Below are 18,649 nucleotides of genomic sequence, written 5' to 3'. Positions count from 1 at the left end.
AGAAGCGGATGCTCGCATTGTGGTGATGGGGGTGGGGTGGGTGTTTTGAGAATACAAACAAAACAATGTCACGTCAGACAATACCAAATATATAAAACTGTACTTGCCTGCCGTTCCCATGGTCACCGCCTTGCTTCTCTCTCCCGATCCTCGACTGTGGCATTCCAGGGCTAGTGCGCACTGCACAGGCTCCCAGATGCCAATCCCAGGGCGTCTCCTGATGGGAATACTATTCCCAGGATGAAAGAAGTGCTGTAATTGATCTAAGCGAACAGGTTTGCCGCTCAGACAACGCCTGGGACTGTTCTCCACCAAGGTTGGAGAAAGGCTAAGTGCATATGTCTGTTTCCCTGGCCTAAGACAGCCGTCCCAGGCAAAATGGGCACTTAACAGTGCCCATTAATCCTCCAAAAGCAGAGGACGGCCCCACTCTGACCAGCTGGCTGAGGGAAAAATAAAATGCTAATAAAATTGTTTTATTATCATTTTATTTTTCTCGTTTGCCTCTACTGGCTTTCACCAGGGGTGCGATAATGGATTTGCCCCTGGTTGTAACTCTATGATGATCACTACAGTGCATAAATTTGACTTCCTACTCAATCCAGAAAAAATGCATCTAAGAAGCTCAGCCTTCTCTCCATGTATAATTCCCAACTTTATGGCTCTCCTGTGGAACGTACACAATACATTTTTTTCATTTAGAGATGTAGCTTCTAGAGTCAATCTCCAACGATATATTGAGCAGTGACATCATTTAATGTATTCTTCTGGTTGAATATTTCCCTGTGCATCCCCTGGCTCTACCCGCTGTCCTGTCCTAACAGCTGGAAAATTTGATGTATCTAAAGTAGAAAACAAACATCTTTCTCTTGTGCAACAACCACTGCTTCTATGAGGACGTTGAGAGATCGATAGTTGACATGGTTGCTCAGGGTCTCACTTGAAAGCGGAGAACAAATATTAAAACGATAAAAAGTCAAAGTCAAAATTAACAATAGAAATTAGTCAATCAAAAAAAAATATATAAACAGATAACTAGATAATGAATTTCTCATTTTGCATATGCCAGCACAATAAAAATTAAATCTTGAAAAGGTGTAGGATTGGGCTGTATACCTAACAGAATCATTTCAGATGTTAAAGGTGCATCAATTAACAATTTCAATCTCAGTATCTTCCCTATACTGTCCCAAAACGAAGCTAGCGCAGGGCATAGAACCAACATGTGTTCTAGATCTGCCGCCTGTAGGTGACATTTGGGGCACTTGGTTCGATCGTTATAAACATTATTCGAGGACCATTTGCTTATTTGCAGAGGAGTGTGGTAAAGTTGTACAAACATTGCCAAAAACCCAAATCCAGAATCTTTCAGTTTTCATTTTCTTACAAGAAAATCGCGAATTTGTGTATATTTAAAATAAGTATGCTCTGGTAGTTTATACAATAACCTTAATGTTTCGAACTCCAAAAAACCTGAGGAGCCGTAAAGATCCCCAAGTTTCGATATACCTTGACTCGCCCATATTTTACACCTAGAATCAGAAAAAATGCTAGGTAAACCTGGGTTGTTCCAAAGACTTAAAAGAGGGTGATAAAATGATAGCTTATTCTGATTCATAACTAGCCTCCAGATGTTAATCATGTCCTTTGCGGTCTTGAACCTCACTCTTTTGAAGTAGTTTGGGTCATTACTTCTAGCCAAAAACTGCAAGCAATCTGGCCCCAACATAAATTGATGAAAAAAGTATGGATTGCTGGAATTAAATAAGCTCTGTAACCGCCCCAAAAATGATGCGATATAATACAATCGGAAATCCGGGAAATTAAGCCCTCCTTTTATAAATGGGAGTTTCAGAGAGGAGAGTGCTCTTCGGTTCTTTTTGTAACCCCAAATGAAGCTGCCAATATGCCATCTAGTTTTCTGAAAAAGACTGTTTATTTTCAGCGGTATACATCTGAATAAGTATAAAAATTTTGGCAGGATGTTCATTTTAATAAGGTTGATTCTCCCGATAAGATTTAAAGGTACCGTATGCCATTTTTTAAGGAGGGCCTCAGTTTCTTTTAATAAAGCATCATAGTTCAGAAAAATAATTTCCCTTATATTGGATGTTAGCCTAATGCCTAGGTAAGTAGCAGCATAGCATACTCCCACCACAGGTATTGGCGGTTTATAGTTGGCTATTATTTGTGTTTTGTCTAGGTTTAGCTTATAACCCGAAACTTTTCCAAAGATTTCTGCCTCTTTAACTATACCTAACATGGATTCAGTCACATCGCTTGTATAGATTGCCAAATCATCGGCGTATGCTGTTATTTTAAGAGAGTTTGCCCCAAATGTAAATGGTTTTATCATAATTTGAAGCTGTATGGCGTTGATAAAAGGTTCCATGGAGAGGGCAAATAAAAGGGGTGATAAAGGGCAACCCTGCCGAGTTCCTCTTCTAATGGGAAATTTAGTAGAAAGTAGGCAGTCGTATCCAATTAATGCATTAGGTAAATAGTAAAGTGCTTTTATCTTAGTAATGAACTTGCTTTTAAACCCCATTGCTTTCAAAACTGACCACTGGTAATCCCACCCCACTCGGTCAAATGCTTTTTCAGCGTCAAGTAGTATAATACCGAGTGGGGTGGAGTTGGCTGCGGCCATGTCAAGCACTGTGATGGCCGTATTTGCATGCTGCGTCGTATCTCTACCCGATACAAAACCAAGCTGATGTTTGCTAACCATTCTCGGCATAATGGGGGATAGTCTCAAGGCTAGTAATTTGGCAAAAACCTTGGCATCAGCATTGATCAAAGAGATTGGGCGGTAAGATCCGCATTCCGTGGGAGTTTTATTCTTTTTAAAAAAAATATCATTTTGGCGGTGTTCCAAGATGACGGGGCCCCGTCCTCTGTAACAATCTGATTAATAACCAAACAAAGTATAGGCACGAGCTCTTCCCAGCATAATTTATAAATTTCAATAGGGAGGCTGTCATCTCCGGCAGCCTTTCCAGATGGGAGGGAGAAAATGGCTAATTTTAATTCTTCTTCAGTATAAACTTTTTCTATCTCTTCCATACATATCGAATCATTCTCCGATTGCCAGTTATTTCTGATATAATTCTTCACCAAATCAGTTGAAGGCACATTCTCGAGGGTATACAGCTTAGTGTAGTAATCAGCAAATTGCTGCAGTATCTGATCAGGTGGAGTATAAATAGTACCTTCTGTTCCTTTTATACTCTAAGAGAGGTGGCTCGTTCGTCGGCTATTTTATAAGCAAGTATTTTTCCTATTCTGTCACCGCTCCCATACTGTGTAATTTTATATTTGTGTAATTTAGCAGTAACTTTATCTCTTACGAATTTTTTAGTCTCTCAGCGCAGCGTATTTATTTTAAGTTCAAGTCTGTCTTTGTTTAAATTATTAGGGGCTCCTGCGCTTTCTTTTCTAGCAATCTCGGCCAGGTGTTCTTCTAACCCTCTAATTCCTGAAATTAAGCATTGAGTCTCTGCTTTCGGATTGAAATTCTGCTGAATAATATATTGCAGTGCAAATCCTCTAATATTGGCCTTGCAACAATCCCAAACTAAAGTAATTTTAGTCGAATCAATATTAAACTCTAAAAATTCCTTAATGTGAGCTTTCAGTAAAGGAACGTGTTATCAGATAAGAGGTGTCTGGGTAAAGAAAATAGCCTGGGTTCTTTCTTTGAAGAGAGTACCTTAAAAATTACCATTATAGGGTTATGGTCCGACGTTACCTTTGGGCAGATCTCCATTTTACAGCCGTTGGTAATTTGGCTCGTTGCCCAGGCCATGTCTATACGGGAATACATTTTATGAGGTATAAAATGGGAAGTGTATCCCGCCAATGTAGGGTGTAGCTGTCTCCAGATGTCTTTTAATTTATGTATACGGGCCAGCTCTAAAATGGATGCCCTAGTCTTACACATTCGCTGCGAGGGGGTACTCTTGGTTGTGCTGGCATGTGCAAGGTTAGTTCTGGCTAGAGCTTGGATAGCTGATCAAGCACCTAATGCGAATGAATGGTGGTGCTCGGTTAAAGAGATACATCATATGGAGCTATCTCTAGCCAGAAAAAGAGGAGTGAAAGCAATGATTAAAGTAAAGAGAATATGGGGAGGCATGTTTTATACACCCGATACTAACTAACTTGAACTGAAGCCGTGTCTAACTCTAATTCAGATAAGATTGTATTTATTTGTGTAAATCCTTCCTGTATTGTATTTATTTGCCCGTCTGAGAATTGATTATTATTTACAAGCTTTGGTAAACTGCTTTTTGTAATATTTTTAACGACACTGGAAATTATGTACAACAAAATTTTGATTATTCTGTTTAAATCTGCCTGTGATATCCATTAATAAAAAGGTTTAAAAAAAAAAAAAAAAGAATTTCTCATTTTGATTACTTTTGCATGTCCCAAATGTAGGTATGCAGTTATACTTCACCAAGTGTCCCTACTAGATGACAAGTGCTAGACACTACTACGTAGGACGCAATTTTCAGCTGCATCCTCTCTATGCGGCACATGTCCACTACAAGCACTCTGGGGTGGAAAAAACATGGCTAAAGCACACCCAATGTGGCCAGACAAGGTAAATGGCCAGAGGCAACAGGTGCAAGACGAAACACAGATATCCCACTTACATGGCAGTGCATGTCAGCTTAATGTTTGGGCAAAGTGAGGTACTATTCTGTCTCTAACAATGTGTGACTGTGAATAAATGTGTCTCTTTTTAAATAATTCACTTAAAATTGGACTAGCAGTCTGGGAATTACACTCCTCAAATCAGGAAAAATATACACTGTTCTAGGGTAAGGGAACCTGTAGTCCCATACATAAAGAAATAGATTTAGTCATACCGGTTACATGAGAGAATCAAGAGGTGGCATAGTGGACAAAGGAATGATGGGTTGTAATGACACTCCGAGCAGGAGTTAGACAAATTGCAAGCATTTCTCTCATCTCCTTTTGTGTTTTATATTAGAGATTTACCATGAATATAAGAAGCAAAACTAAAGCTTGTAGGCCACACAGAAATTCAGAACTGCCCGATAGTTTGGATGGATGGTAATGTAGCAATTTCCAATTATAAGGAGTACACCTGTGTCACTTAATCAAAAATTATTCATTAGACAAGTATAATCTTCTGGGATTTGTGTGTTTTAGACATGCATAATTAAAAATCGGGAGATGCTAATTTTGAATCAATAAGAACTTAAGAGTCTCCACTCCATTCTACTTTCAAAACACATTACGTTTCCTCATCCTATATGGAACACTACGGTTGCCTAGTAAGTGACACAATGATGGCCTTCTTCTGAATTATTCACTTTTTATTACTGCTACGGAAATAATACCAGACCAGAATATTTCCCATTTACATATTGCCTCTTGAATCTATACATGGAAAAAAAATGTTCCTCGATTTTCAACATAATTGCATCTGACTCGGTCTACTCTCCTCTACCCTTAGAAAAAATTCACTCCAGTCCTGGGTGAACTGAGTGTTTAGGCATAATGCCAGTGATTGGCTAAATGGTTGATCCAGGTCAGCTTGCTAATGTTTAAACTGTTTGGTCAAGTGCATGCAGGGGATCATTTGTTAATAAAGTTCCAAAATCCTGTTCGGTTTTTGTGCTTGCAGACTGATAATAAGAATATGCACATTTGGTTTTGGCTAGATGTCTTTGCCCTCGGAACTGCTTTTTTCTACTTTAATTTTAGTTCATGATTTTTTTGTTCAATTAAGTTAGGGATTACTGGCTTTTTTTTATTGCTTAATGTATTTGTTCAGTGCCCTTTTTCTAATCCTAGGACTTTGAGAACCATGTATTGACTTGGATTGGATTGCCATGAATAGATTCCCTTTAGCTGTGTGAGGTGCCAAATTCTGCTAGTAAACTGTTGTAAAACTGAACCATTGTAGGAGACGGTTGAAACTGTTCGTGAACAGATTAGGTGCTTCTGAATAGGGGTGGGTGATAAATTCCCCTCCACCAGCAGATTTCTGAGTTTTGCCCACTCGGAGTTCCAGCAAAACTCTGCGCTGGTGTCGAAGAAGCTCCCAGCTACACTTGCAGCTGCCACGGCTTGCTGGTAGTCAGTCCAGTAACCGAGCCCCTTAACTAGCTACTGCATAAAGAGGGTATTCCAGTATACATGCAATAGAAGTCTGCAATGATCCTGCTTTTTAGGTTTCGCCTCGTCGAAAACTGCGCACTACGCAGCTTTTCAGCGCAGGCGAAATCTAATGTTACAACAGTGTGGCCTTCGTTCCGCCTCTCTCTTCCATTGGCTAGCTCCATAAATGGAGGCTAGCCATTGGAAGAGAGAATTGTCTGTCATTTCCAGAGGCGATTCGTGGGCGTTCCGCCGATTCTTTCCCTCTCCGCAACGTCATGAAGACGTGGCCACTGTGGGTGTGTACTTTTTTTTTCCCCCCGATGTTTGTGTTCTTTGTTAGTCTTGTTCCCTGTCCCGCTGGCTGTTTGCTGACCCCCCTCCCGCTGTCCGTGTGCCGGCCCGCCCCCCTCCCGCTGTCAGTGTGCCCGTTAACCCGCCCCCCCTCCCGCTGTCCGTGAGCCCGTTCACCCACCCGCCCCCTCCCACTGTCCGTGAGCCTGTTACCCCGCCCCCCTCCCGCTGTCCGTGTGCCCACCCCCCTCCCGCTGTCCGTCCCCCCCTCCCACTGTCCGTGTGCCCGCATGGAGGTGACTTCACGTGTGTGGAGAGGGATTCGGTGTCGTCGCGGCGCCCGCTCCACGCTTCTGTGACGCATCTGTACACACGAGCGGAGCACAGCACGGCTCTGCGGTGAGAATGTGTGTACAGAGCGGTGGACACACCCTCTGGCCCCAAACAACGGTGCAGATACCCTCAGGCACTGTGCTGGAGTGAATGTGTTTACAGAGCGGTTCACACACTCTCGGGTCCTGCGCTGCCCTGCCCCTCTATGTGTTTATAGAGGGGTGCACACAGCCACTGGCTCTGCCCTAGCATGAATGGGTTTTTAGAGGGGTGCACACAACCAGTGGCTAGCGGCTAGCGTGAATGTGTTTTTAGAGGTGCGCACCAAGCCGTGCTTTTTAGAGGGGTGCACACACACTCTGGCTCTGTGCTGGAGTGAAAGTGTTTTAGAGGGTTGCAGAGAACCACTGGCTCTGCGCTAGGATTAATGTATTTTCAGATGGGAGAACAAAGCCTTGGGCTCTGCCCCAGAGTAAATGTGCTTTTGAGAGGGGTGCACACAACCAGTGGCCATGCGCTAGCCTGAATGTGTTTACAGAGCGGTGCACACACCCTCGGGCTCTGTGCTGGAGTAAATGTTGTATTTAGAGGGTTGCACACAAACAGTGGCAATGCGCTAGCCTGAATGTGTTTACAGAGCTGTACACACCACCAGTGGCCCTGCGCTAAACTAAATGTGTTTACAGAGCGGTGCACACACCCTCGGTCCCAGCGCTGCAGTGAATGTGTTTACAGAGGGGTGCACACATGATCTCCGCGCTAGCGTAAATGCTTTTAGAGAGGGGTGCACACTGCAGCCTCTGGGTATGTGCTCGCGTAAATGTGTTTTGGGAAGATCACGCACAGCCTGGGTCTCTGTGCAGCACACCACTTGTCTCGTTGCTTCTTTTGATGTATCTATGTAGATTGCTGCGCACAAACACTGGCTCTAGCTTCTGTGAGCGGCTCGCAGAGACGCAGCGCAGCCATTCTTGTGACTTAAGGGCTGGAACGGCCGACTCTGAAGCTGGGGATCCGCGTTCGAGTCTTGGCAGCCTCGACATCATGTGTTTCTGGACAAATCACTTTATCTACCCCTGCCTAAAAATGAATGTGTCCGTCTGTAATGCAACTGGTGCTCGCGTACAGCGCACTGATACTTTCGGGTCGAGTTTGCGCTATATAAAACGGCAAAATAATCACAATGTGTACTCGTGTGCATAGTACAACCCTGCTCACCGCTTTTGTGGATGTCCATGATGATATGTCCGGCAGGTTTTCTATGTCTGCATTTTGCTCACACATAGATATGCCTCTTTCGTCTGCACCAGCCTATCATTGATGTGTGGTCATTTCTAGATCACCTCGAACACCACCTTTCCCGAGTGTCATCTACCACGACCCCCTAAGCCCCTTTCACCCATCCCTTCACTCTTCTCGGCTCTATACTTGCCAAACCTTCATTCCAAGATGCCTTCCAGTTACCCCAATCTCTCAGTCCACCTTCCCTTCATTTCCTCCTCCCTGCCTCTCCTGAGTCAGTCTTCTCCTCTGGTGCCCCTTCTTCCCACCATCAGTTCACGACCCTTCGCCTCACCTACCCCTCCATCACTCCACACAGACCCCCGCTGCATCTCGTCTGTTATTCAGCTCCAGCCCCTGCAGAGCCTCAGCCAGGCTCCCTTCCAACCCTCTCATCCTATCCTTCTCACATCTCCTTCACTTCGTCCCTCCTTCTCTCCACTACCCGGTTTCACTCAGCCATGCTTCCCTCTGCAGCCAGCTTGTCCGGCCCCCTTCCTTCAGCTCTCCTGCCGTTTCTTATCTTCATCTCCTCCCTCGTCTCCCACCTTCCATTTCGGCCCTTTCCCTTCGTACCCACTTCCTACAACCCTCCCTATCCCTACACCCAATAACTCTCTCCCTCCCTCGTCCTTGTATACCACGTCCACCATCCGTCCTTGGCGCCCCACCCCCCTCCCTACGACCCCCTAGTCCCTCCTTCACCCATCTCTTTTTGCCCGCCATCCCTCATTCCCTTTGTCCCTCCACCCAGATCCCCTCACAGCTCACCCTGTGCGGCAATATCTTATTGAGTAATTGTAATGCGGTCACATACCTCTGCGAGTATATAATCTATGATACATAACTGTGGTTGTACCGTCCGGTAATCCATTGTGTCGGTGCCTGAAGTTGTCACATGCTTTGGGGAGAATAACGCTGAGGGGCGTACTTACAAGCCCCTTCCACCACCAGTGCGTCACTTTTAAACATGGACAAAAGTGACGTAGGGGCGGCGCAAGGGAGCTTGTAATTAAGACGCCACACAGCAACCACGTTATTAAACCCAGTCTGCAGTGTATTTGCGTCTTCTTAAAACACTGTAAAATGAAATTATGTAATTTACTTGGTTCTATTGTAAAGCGGTCTGACAACTTTGGGTAAAGTTTACGCTATATAAAACTGCATTAAGTAAAATAAATACTTGCACCCATTCACAGCATAATCTGAAAAAGTGTGGGCAGAAGGTGAGGTGGGGAGCTAGAAGGGGGAAGGAAGGGAGAGAATCGGGTGCTAAAAAAACTCGAGGAAGATTACTTCATATAATTTTTTACACATAGTTTTATTTTATTTTAATTGTAACGGATCTTTGTGCAGAGTGAGTGTGTAGAGTGCAGAGTAGTGAGTGCAGAGTAGTGAGTGCAGAGTAGTGAGTGCAGAGTAGTGAGTGCAGAGTAGTGAGTGCAGAGTAGTGAGTGCAGAGCAGTGAGTGCAGAGTGCAGAGCAGTGAGTGCAGAGTGCAGAGCAGTGAGTGCAGAGTGCAGAGCAGTGAGTGCAGAGTGCAGAGCAGTGAGTGCAGAGTGCAGAGCAGTGAGTGCAGAGCAGTGAGTGCAGAGCAGTGAGTGCAGAGCAGTGAGTGCAGAGCAGTGAGTGCAGAGCAGTGAGTGCAGAGTGCAGAGTAGGGAGTGCAGAGTAGGGAGTGCAGAGTAGGGAGTGCAGAGTAGGGAGTGCAGAGTAGGGAGTGCAGAGTAGGGAGTGCAGAGTAGGGAGTGCAGAGTAGGGAGTGCAGAGTAGGGAGTGCAGAGTAGTGAGTGCAGAGTAGTGAGTGCAGAGTAGTGAGTGCAGAGTGCAGAGTAGGGAGTGCAGAGTAGGGAGTGCAGAGTAGGGAGTGCAGAGTAGTGAGTGCAGAGTAGTGAGTGCAGAGTGAGAGTGCAGAGTGAGAGTGCAGAGTGAGAGTGCAGAGTGAGAGTGCAGAGTGAGAGTGCAGAGTGAGAGTGCAGAGTGAGAGTGCAAAGTGAGAGTGCAAAGTGAGAGTGCAAAGTGAGAGTGCAAAGTGAGAGTGCAAAGTGAGAGTGCAAAGTGAGAGTGCAGAGCAGAGGGTGCAGAGCAGAGGGTGCAGAGCAGAGGGTGCAGAGCAGAGGGTGCAGAGCAGAGGGTGCAGAGCAGAGGGTGCAGAGTGACTAGGGAGTGCAGAGTGACTAGGGAGTGCAGAGTGACTAGGGAGTGCAGAGTGACTAGGGAGTGCAGAGTGACTAGGGAGTGCAGAGTGACTAGGGAGTGCAGAGGGACTAGGGAGTGCAGAGGGACTAGGGAGTGCAGAGGGACTAGGGAGTGCAGAGGGACTAGGGAGTGCAGAGGGACTAGGGAGTGCAGAGGGACTAGGGAGTGCAGAGGGACTAGGGAGTGCAGAGGGACTAGGGGGTGCAGAGGGACTAGGGAGTGCAGAGGGACTAGGGAGTGCAGAGGGACTAGGGAGTGCAGAGGGACTAGGGAGTGCAGAGGGACTAGGGAGTGCAGAGGGACTAGGGAGTGCAGAGGGACTAGGGAGTGCAGAGGGACTAGGGAGTGCAGAGGGACTAGGGAGTGCAGAGGGACTAGGGAGTGCAGAGGGACTAGGGAGTGCAGAGGGACTAGGGAGTGCAGAGGGACTAGGGAGTGCAGAGGGACTAGGGAGTGCAGAGGGACTAGGGAGTGCAGAGGGACTAGGGAGTGCAGAGGGACTAGGGAGTGCAGAGGGACTAGGGAGTGCAGAGGGACTAGGGAGTGCAGAGGGACTAGGGAGTGCAGAGGGACTAGGGAGTGCAGAGGGACTAGGGAGTGCAGAGGGACTAGGGAGTGCAGAGGGACTAGGGAGTGCAGAGTGACTAGGGAGTGCAGAGGGACTAGGGAGTGCAGAGTGACTAGGGAGTGCAGAGTGACTAGGGAGTGCAGAGTGACTAGGGAGTGCAGAGTGACTAGGGAGTGCAGAGTGACTAGGGAGTGCAGAGTGACTAGGGAGTACTAGGGAGTGCAGAGTGACTAGGGAGTACTAGGGAGTGCAGAGTGACTAGGGAGTACTAGGGAGTGCAGAGTGACTAGGGAGTACTAGGGAGTGCAGAGTGACTAGGGAGTGCAGAGCGACTAGGGAGTGCAGAGCGACTAGGGAGTGCAGAGCCACTGCAGAGTGCTAGGGAGTGCAGAGTGACTGCAGAGTGCTAGGGAGTGCAGAGTGACTGCAGAGTGCTAGGGAGTGCAGAGTGACTGCAGAGTGCTAGGGAGTGCAGAGTGACTAGGGAGTGCAGAGTGACTAGGGAATGCTAGGGAGTGCAGAGTGCTAGGGAGTGCAGAGTGCTAGGGAGTGCAGAGTGCTAGGGAGTGCAGAGTGACTAGGGAGTGCAGAGTGACTAGGGAGTGCAGAGTGACTAGGGAGTGCAGAGTGACTAGGGAGTGCAGAGTGACTAGGGAGTGCAGAGTGACTAGGGAGTGCAGAGTGACTAGGGAGTGCAGAGTGACTAGGGAGTGCAGAGTGACTAGGGAGTGCAGAGTGACTAGGGAGAGCAGAGTGACTAGGGAGAGCAGAGTGACTAGGGAGAGCAGAGTGACTAGGGAGAGCAGAGTGACTAGGGAGAGCAGAGTGACTAGGGAGAGCAGAGTGACTAGGGAGAGCAGAGTGACTAGGGAGAGCAGAGTGACTAGGGAGAGCAGAGTGACTAGGGAGTGCAGAGTGACTAGGGCGGGCTAGGGACTGCAGAGTGACTAGGGAGTGCTAGGGTGTGCTAGGGAGAGCAGAGTGACTGCAGTGTGCTAGGGAGTGCAGGGTGACTGCAGAGTGCTAGGGAGTGCAGAGTGACTGCAGAGTGCTAGGGTGTGCTAGGGAGAGCAGAGTGACTGCAGAGTGCTAGGGACTGCAGAGTGACTGCTAGGGAGTGCAGAGTGACTCAGAATGCTAGGGAGCGCAGAGTGACTAGGGAGTGCAGAGTGACTGCAGAGATTAAGCTAATGGCAATGTAAATGACAATGCCATTTATTTATCTATTTTCAAAACCAACACATAAATACAAATTTTGTCATTTACAATGCCAATAGCTCCAACTTTTCCAAAGGCGAAACCATTCATTGCATTGTAAATGCTTGTTTTGTTTGTGCAGTTGTTTTCAGCAGCACCGCTGATCGCCCACGCTTCCCATTCAGCACCAGGGATAGCCAGGATAACTCTGCACTGGGCTCCATGGGCCAGGCTAAATTTAACTGACTGTTGTGTCTTGGTTCTGGGACCCGTATCACCTTTACCCTGCAAGGGTACAACAAAATTCAACTGATTGTCACTAGTGATATCTCCTGTTGACCGCAATGTTAAATTTTCACTGTAATATTTTGCACTGATTTTATATTGGTTTAAAAATCTCTAGTTTACATGTATGCTATTCTGTTCAAGTGTCTAAATTAAGATTGAAAATACACTATTTTTAATAAATTGGTGCCAGGTTTGTATTTCTCTTGAGTCAATAACTTATCGTCCATTTTGGTACTGTGCTTAACATACGTTCCTCTAGTAAAGACAGACTGCTCTTTGCCACACTACCAGGACTGAGCTAAGGATTTATTAGTGTGAATTCAAGGACCATCTTTGGGGTACTGTGATATTACATTTTGAGGTCTAACTCCCACACCACACCTTCCTACCCTGCAGCACAGCTATCACTCAACCATAACCCTCATTAAATTTTTTTTTTTTTGCTTGGAGTATTATACAGCGCAAACCCATCCCAAGGGCATTGGAGCGCTTTACACAAGAAGCAGTTACATTACACAAGTTCAGAATAATTTTTAGCCATGTGGAGACTACGTGATTTTCCGGAAATTATAGGATTTTGAGCCGGGACTCGAACATGGTTCCCCTGTTCCAAAGTCAGCAGCTCTGGTCATAATGCCATAACCAAACAAGAAGTCAGGCCATTTCTACCCAGAGGTAAAAAAAAATGTTTTAAAAAACAAAAAACACAAAAACAATCTGCAGGATTTTCTAACTGGTCCATACTTTGTCATGTATTATAGAAGTGGCGTACTGTGTACAATGACGTGATGAGAATGAGGACTGAGAAAGAAAGCAATTACAGAAATAAGTCGCTGGACGGGAAAGTAAAAGCCAGACTAATATGAGGCCAGCGATGAACGCCTCCTGAGGGTGTGATAGCCAGGAGAGGGAGGGCAGTAAGCCTGCAAAAGAAAAAAAAAAAAAACACTGCAAGCCCGAGAAAAGCAGGCGATTGGGGGAGTTTGAGTAATGCGACCCAATCAGAAAGAAGCGTGCAGCAGAAAAAGAGGGTTGAAAGTGCAGGTGCAACACCCTGGGCATAACTTCACCTCTTCATGGTGGATTGTCGTAGTCAGACCGTGTCGCTGGGTAATCGGGCCAGGGATTGAGATGGACCGCCAGCTACAGGGTTGCGAACCATTGTAGAATCCAGCTGTGGTGAGTGGAAGGCAGCGGAAGGAAGCCTCGAGGAGCCTGTGACCTGCACCAGTATCCCAAGGTGGTAAGAACACACCGGTCCCGCCTTACCTGCACCTGCAGCCAGGATGGCAGTGCATAGGAGAAGGCGTCCCGCACCTGGGGACATCGGCGGTAAAGAGCACAATTGTGAAGTTTTCCTGGTATATGCTGTCCACTAATTAAAGTGGGCACATTGCACCAGTCCAAACAACCCTTATGGGGATTCAAGAGGTCAAAGATAACCTTAGAAAGCTATAAGTGGTAGCTGTGGAGAGCAGCCTTCAAGCTTAGTCTTGAAAGAATGTTAAGCAGCTTGTTTTACCAGAATGCAATCTTATAGTATTGGTTAAATTAACGGAGAACTACACAGAAGTTTTAAAAATGTGCATTTATTAATATAACACCATCTAGTACGACACAGTATCTCCTGTACGGAGATAATCACAAAGCACACAATACTTAATCACAGAAATGCACAGTGGGCCTATAGGGGAACCAAACCATATACTAATAAAGTGGTATGAGAACTACGACTCAAGCCAAGACATTGTTGAGGACCCCAAGGAACCACCCAAGGAGTGTGAGAAGATAGGGACCACACGGAGGAAGGGTGCAGTGTGGGAACATGACTGCGTGCTCCGTACAACCCTATGGGAAATTCCCGGTTGAAGTTTTAGAGTTTAAGGACCCTTTCCAATTCACATCAATGAAACCCCATGGAAGACAGAAGGTTGGAGAACCACCTCACCCGTGTATACCGAGGTACCCAAGTTACCTATACCAGGGAAGCCGGGTGCATAGGTCTGAAGTGATTTTCGGAAACCGCAGTTGAACCCAATGGAGGACTTCAAAGAAGAGCCGCTGCTGGAGGGAAGAAAAGTGTACATTGGAATCCAAAAGTGGATTCTTGTGGAAGAGTACCTGAAAGCAGAGGGGACAATGTCTGGGTCACTTCAGAGTGACCAGGGGCTTGGTCGACGAATGCCCACTGATGTCAGGTCCTTCAGGTTGGTTGATAGAGTCCTTGACTCTGCAGCTACAGGGACCAGGAGAGGCAAGTACGACCAGAAGGCGGATGTGAGCTGTTCCACGCAGGATGTTGAGTGCTGAGGGGTCGATGTCCGGCAGGAGCACCAACAGGCTTTAGCAACAGCAACCAAAGCAGAAAGTCAAGGAGGGGAACGTTTCGGACTAGCAAGGCCCAGGAGACTCTCCACACACCGGGGAGTCAACGCAAGTCTGGAGCAACCAGGGGAGCCTAAGAAAAGCAAAGTTGACCCTCAAATGAACCAACAGGTCGGAGGCACAGGAGTCGCGACAGGATGTCGAGCTATTTCAATAAACAACAGCCCACAGAGCACTCAGTGTAGGAAATGGCGCCAGAGGTTGGGGCTACTCGGAACCCAATGCACTTGTTCAGGAATAGCCAACAAGCATATGCACTTGCAAAAGTAAGCTGTGCACAGGGGTTTGGGTATTACAGCCCCCCACAATCGATTCGGACCTCAAACTTGGTGAGAGGGCAGCTCGGGTCTCGAGGAACATAGAAACCCACCTCATGTGTTTGTGGACCCTTCAAAGTCAGTCGGAGATTGGGATCAGGAGACCGGGGTCAGCAGTGTTGAGGTGCCTGCGAATGCAGGGGAGTGACTCCTACACTCCAAGGGAGGTTATCTTCAGTTGCCCATGGTGCTCCACACGTCCTACACGGATCCGTATGGTGCACAGGCACAGAGGATGCTTCAGACTGAAAGGGAGACGAAGTCAGGCCCAAACAAAGTCCAGATTTTTGGTCAAAGTGCAGTGGTTTCTTGCTCAGAATTTTATCAATATTGAATCTAAGTTCCTACAGCCAGGTAAGCCCTTAAGTACCCAAGGAAGAGGGTTGGCTAGATTCAGTGCACCCTCTCAGGGGGAGGGCTGGACAGTGTGGAGTTTACTTCCATGTCCTTTGTCCAGTTTCGTGCCAGAGCGGGAGCCAATGCCTCCCAGGACTGGTTTGAACTGGACTATGCAGACTTTCCATCACTGGCAAGCGCACCCACCCAGTCCTAATGTACTAAATCCTGTCTAGGAGGTGATCTCACCTCCCTCTAACAGGATGCCTATTGTTCTGCCGTCCCCTGCTCAAGCCTGAATCAGCAGCAGGAGGGCAGAAATGTGTCTCTGGTTGGCAGCAACCATTTTGTGTTTTCCTGGACTAGAATACTGGTACCAGGAACACCAGGGACCTCACGAAGTTCGCTTCTGAGGGGTGAATCATACCTCCCACACCGGTGTAGGAGTAGGATGTCAACATGTTTGACACCAAACACAATAGGGCTTGTTTCAATCGTTTTAGAGTTAGTGATCACGTGGTCTCATATGGTCTATTATGGCTGTATCACTGACAACACAGGAGAATGGACTCCGTAGGCTGCAGGGGTGTCCTGCTCAAACAGTATCACCCTCTCACTTAGAACCAAGCACCCTGCCTTCAGGATTGTAAAGGCCTGCTATAGGGGTGACTGATAGGTTTTAAGTGCAGTAACCTTTAGATTTAGTAAATGTATATTTTAATTAAGTGGTGCATGCCACATACACAAGCTGCAATAGCAGGCCTGAAGTTCAATTTTGCCTGTCCTCTCATGGGTGGCATAAAACCTGATTCAGCCCATGTGAGGCCACTGGGGTACCTATGCCCTGGGTACATGGGTACCTTATACTAGGGACTGACAAGGGTACTCCAGTATCCAGTCTGGAGTGTACCTAAATACATAACATAACAGTTTGGGTAGAGAGCAGATAGACTGGGCTTCTGCCAGTCAGACTAATCAAAAACTAACATCAAGCAAAAAGTGGGGGTAACCATAAGAAGCAGATAGTACTTTCCTACAACAATACAGACATAAATGCAGGCTTTCCTGAGGCACCTGGAGTCAACAAAGCAGCACTTGAGTGGGAGCAGCCCAGGCAAGGCACTGGATGATCTGACCTAGAGCGGCTAGCCCTCGCTAAGAGGGCCAACTCTGCCCGGTCTCGCACCACACAGAGGGTCTTTGCAGCCGGTGGTGCCCCAAAGCCTGGGATAACAAAACGGAACAGAGGCATCAGGCAGTTGGGGCGGCGATTTTAAAGGTGAGCACAGGGATAAATCAGGAAGGCTCAGTTTACTAAAAACAGATAGGGTGGCGGTAGGAGCATTATATCCTCTGTTAACTTTGCTCAGGGCGAAGCTTAGTTTATTCTTGGGCCAATATTATGCGAGTGAGCACAAGACTGGCATCTTGTTCATGCTGGGATGAAACAATCGTTTCACTGTTACACTTTACTGCAGCTCAAGGTAGTTACAAGCGGCTCTATGGTGCAAATGGATAGTGTGTAGGCTCTAAGAATTGCTATGAATGCATGTAAAGGTTGTGGGTTTAGATACCACCGTCGTTATAAGATGAAGTACACCAACTGAAGATAAAGTTAATTTAGTAGTTTGAATTTATACAAGTAATTTGCCAAGCAGCCATGCACTGTTTTTTACCTTGGCACTGTTGCCCAGTTAACTAGTGGTGGGAAAGTCAGTGTTTCCTTCCAAAAGAAATATTGTGCTGTAAAGGGAAAGTATTCTTTTCGGCTCCCTATTTTAAGCGTGGCAAAGGTGGCCACTTGGACACGCTGACAGGGTCCCCTTTACGCATACAATGACCCCATTAGAGAACGGAGCTCTATTTCAGTTGCTTCCCTTTCCTCTGATGCTGGAATAGATGTGATTTAAGATGGTTGCTCGCTGTTAAGGCGATGTGAAGGGGTTATCTGGTAACACACCAGTGATGAGTTATTCAGCGCCTAGTAGGGGGAAGTAAGAGCTACATATTTTAAGTGCTAAGGGTTCCCTCAGAATAACTTCTGGTATGGGAAATAAATAATTTTCACCCCTGGCGCTCACTCTGTGGCTGAAAAGGTGAAGCACATATACATCATGTAAGGGGTTTTAACTACGTTTTCGAACTTGTGTGTTACTATAGCTGTATATTTAAAATGCTATTTTCCACATTAGGTTTCAAACAAATATGTTTTCAAGCTTTTGTTTTCAGACTAATAATTTACAAAGATATGCTGTATCACAGCGTGAGGTAACACTGCAACAATGTTTTTAGTTACATTATGGGCCTCAATCAACCTTACTATCTTAGACCTACATGGAAAATATGCAGCCATTTCTGGTTAAATTGTGCGAATAGTTTCCAGATGACTAGTCTTTGATTCCCAAATGGTATTTTATGTGCTGAAATATAATTGCCTCTGCTGCTTTCAGATCACCATGTTCCACATTTCTGCACCACGCCCTAATAAATTTGGGAAACTGACATACTTCAATTAGGCAGGCTTCCCTCAGAGATGCTCCCTTACCCGGCAAAGCCTCCAAAACAAACCGAGCTTCGAAGGACAGATGCCATAGGTGGCAGTTGCTTTGCCAAGGGGCATCTCCCTCTAGAAGAATATGTTTTAATTAAGACAGGACAGTTCCTGAAGCAATTATCCCTCTGTGGAGCAACAGTATATTTTAAGCAGCATATATTCAGAATGGAAAAGGTCACTCCATTGTGTTTCTTTCCTGGCCTCTAAAATGTAGAGTGTTCTAATGAAGTTAGCTGCTTCTAGATTTAATTTTAAGTAAAAAATTAGAGGGAACAGATTTAACAAATTAATAGATTATTGTATGGAATGTAATCTAAGCTATAATATTTTAAATTGCTTAAATAGCGCTTTTTCACTAAGCTACATATCTTGGATATATATTTACTACTGGAGGGCTAAATAAAGGCCAAGTGGCCACTGGCGGATTCGCTAATGGAGTCCATCATTTTTTTACTTAGTCCTCTGTGCAATTCAAAGATGCGGGGGCAACTGCCTGTGTTCGGGGAATCACAGGCATCATAAATGACAACAGAAGAACGGTCTAAAAGGGCTGGTTGAAGTATATTGTACTATCTATACTACTATTATATAGAGAGAACACAAACCTTTGAGCCAGGTAAACTACAAAAGTAATGCACCAATCACTACACCCAATACACCATTTGAAAGGGGAGATGTGGCAGAAGGACATGTACACCATATACATTAAAAAAGCAAAAATGCCAAAAGTGGTAAAGTAGTCCCTTGGGGGCGTGGCCG

At 46.1% G+C, this 18,649-nt stretch overlaps 1 protein-coding gene across 4 annotated transcripts in view; it reads right to left on the bottom strand.

Annotated features, from left to right (window-relative positions):
* GTF2H1 (general transcription factor IIH subunit 1) overlaps positions 1-18,649 on the bottom strand; it is a 488,969-nt gene that overhangs the window by 444,182 nt on the left and 26,138 nt on the right. The window lies entirely within an intron of this gene.

Source organism: Lissotriton vulgaris, chromosome 2_1 (assembly GCF_964263255.1).
Source record: "Lissotriton vulgaris chromosome 2_1, aLisVul1.2, whole genome shotgun sequence".
Taxonomy (NCBI): Eukaryota; Metazoa; Chordata; class Amphibia; order Caudata; family Salamandridae; genus Lissotriton; species Lissotriton vulgaris.
The sequence above is the reverse complement of the archived record's forward strand: the minus strand, read 5'-3'. Positions and strand labels throughout refer to the sequence as shown.